Source organism: Struthio camelus, unplaced genomic scaffold (assembly GCF_040807025.1).
Source record: "Struthio camelus isolate bStrCam1 unplaced genomic scaffold, bStrCam1.hap1 HAP1_SCAFFOLD_112, whole genome shotgun sequence".
NCBI lineage: Eukaryota > Metazoa > Chordata > Aves > Struthioniformes > Struthionidae > Struthio > Struthio camelus.
Window position 1 is genome coordinate 130,001 of NW_027182740.1, and position 2,500 is coordinate 132,500.

Below are 2,500 nucleotides of genomic sequence, written 5' to 3' on the forward strand. Positions count from 1 at the left end.
CGCCGCCCACCAGTGGCCGCAAACCAGCGGCGGGCGCTGCGTGTGGGTGCGGACCATCGTCTGCAAGAGGTGCCCACTCGAGCCTGAACACCGGCACCGCCCCCACGCTCCCTGTGACGGGGAAGCAGGGAAGCGCCAGCCCGCCGAGGGGCCTCTCCGACGTGTCCCGGGACGCCTCAGCGGGCGTCTGCGTGTGGGTGTGGATCGGCAGCCGCGAGCCGGCTGCTGCTCCGGCCGGAGCACCGGCATCACCACGCTCCCTGCGACAGGGGCCCGAAGAACGAGGCTCTCGAGCCGCTGGTGTCTGGGCAGAGCCGCACGGGGCACCCCCCGGTTTCTCTCTGGACCACCCTCTGGCGTTCACGAACGGCACACGCGCCAGGCCTTTTCCCCGGCCGCGGGGGGGGGGGGGGGGGGGGTGGTGTCCGGCTCACCCCTCTCCCGAGTCGGCAACGGCTGCATGGGACCTGCCGCTGGCTGGGCTCCCCGCCTCCGCAGCGGCTTCCGGCACCTGGGACACACTCGCGGGGCTGCCGGAGACCTGCCGGGAGACCGCCGCGCCGAACGGGCAAAAGAAAGCACTCTCCCCGAAGGGCCGGGCTCAGGACCGCTCCCCGCCCGCCCTCGTCGCAAGCCGCCCTAGGCCTCCCGCGGGCCGGCCACAATGCGCTGGGGGCGCCCGGGAGTGCGGCTCCGGAACTCAGCGGCTGTTCACCCTGTGGCCTACAGTCGTACCGCTAAGTCCAGCGGGGCGGGAGAGCCGAAGGACAGCCGCCCCTCCTACCGGGGAGTGGCTCGAAAGTGGCCGACCTCTACGATGACGTAACTGGAGGCAGCGACGCAGAGCGACCCCTTTCGCCGCTCCACAGGAACGCCAGGGAGAACAGGTCTACCAGCCACCACCCCGAAAGGCCACCAAGTCTCGCTGGAGCCTGGTAGACCTGCTGCCAGTTAGCGGAGGCAGACCCGGGGCACCGGCTGCGACTTCTCCGGGCCTCCCGGAGCCGCGGAGACCGGCTACGCCGCGCCCCTTCGAGGCCGGCCTCCCCGGAGGCCGGTCGACCCGCCCGCCCCTTCGAGGCTCGGCGGCCTCCCCGGAGGCCGGTCGACCAGCTCGCCCCTTCGAGGCTCGGCGGCCTCCCCGGAGGCCGGTCGACCAGCTCGCCCCTTCGAGGCTCGGCGGCCTCCCCGGAGGCCGGTCGACCAGCTCGCCTCTCCCCGGAGGCCGGTCGACCAGCTCGCCCCTTCGAGGACCTCCCCGGAGGCCGGTCGACCAGCTCGCCTCTCCCCGGAGGCCGGTCGACCAGCTCGCCCCTTCGAGGACCTCCCCGGAGGCCGGTAGACTCTCTGGCCGCTGCCAAGGCAGCCTCCCAGGCCCGGGCGGGCGAGCGGGCGGGCGGGCCGGCCGCTGCCGAGTTGGACCCTTCGGGCCGGCCGCTAACAGGCCAGCCCGCCGCCCCTCCCGAGTCCCCCTCCCCGGCCGGACCCGTTCGGTTTCCTTGGAGAGCTGCCGCTTCTCCCTTAGCCGCTTAGCGTGCTTTCTTTGTTTAGGTTCCCCCCCCCCCCCCCCCGGCTTGCTCCTTTTCGGTGTCGTACGGGCTTTTTTTTTTTTTTTTTTTTTGTGTGTGTGCGTGCGTGCGTGCGTGCGTGCGTGCGTGTGTGCGTGTGTGTGTGCGCGCGCGCGCGCGTGTGTGCGTGTGCGCTTTCTGTATGCTTGCCCCACCACCAGCAGCAGCAGCAGCACCTCCCTTTCTCGCCCTTACCATCTTCCTCGCTGGTTTTCCTTCGTTTCCCGTGTTGTTTCCTCTCCTCCACCACCACCACCCCCCCCCCGGCCCCCCGATCTCCTTGGGAGGCCTGCTCATTTTTTTGCTACTTGGCACAGGAAGCGGCGTGCGGTCCAGCGGCAGGGGAAGGTCCTCGTGCGCGAATGTAGGGCGCTGCAGTCGCCGTTGGGGCTTTCTTTTCTCTTTCTCTCTGCCTGCCTGCCCCTCTCCCTCCCCCTCCGCCTCCTGCCCTTAATTGGTGGACCGTCCCGCCGCCCTCCCCCCCCCCCCCGCCCAGCGCCGCCACTGCCGCTGCCCCCACCCCCCGCCCCCAACCCCGGCCCATTCGTCGTCGCCTCGCTTGCTCCCTCGCGCGCGCGCCCTTCACTGCCCGGCTCCAGCCCCTGTCCGTTCCTAAACTTCTCGGCCAGCGCGCCGCCGGGGGCTGAGGAAGAATCCCTGACCCCAGGCTGACCTCCCGCGCCTCTCCCGCCCGGCGCTTGCCCCTCCCCCCGCCCCCAAACCACACTCTCCGCGCAGGTGCACGGCGCCCGGGCGCGGGGTGGGGCGGGGCGGGGCGGGGCGGGGCCGGGACCCGCGCGCTTCGGCCAGGCGCTCGGGGAAGCGGCTGCCGCACGCGCCCGCCGCCTCCCCCTCCCCCCCCCCAACTCCCCTCCCCGCGCTGGGAGTCCCCCTCCTTCGCCCCTTCGAAAAGGTAAGCGGCGCGGAGGCCC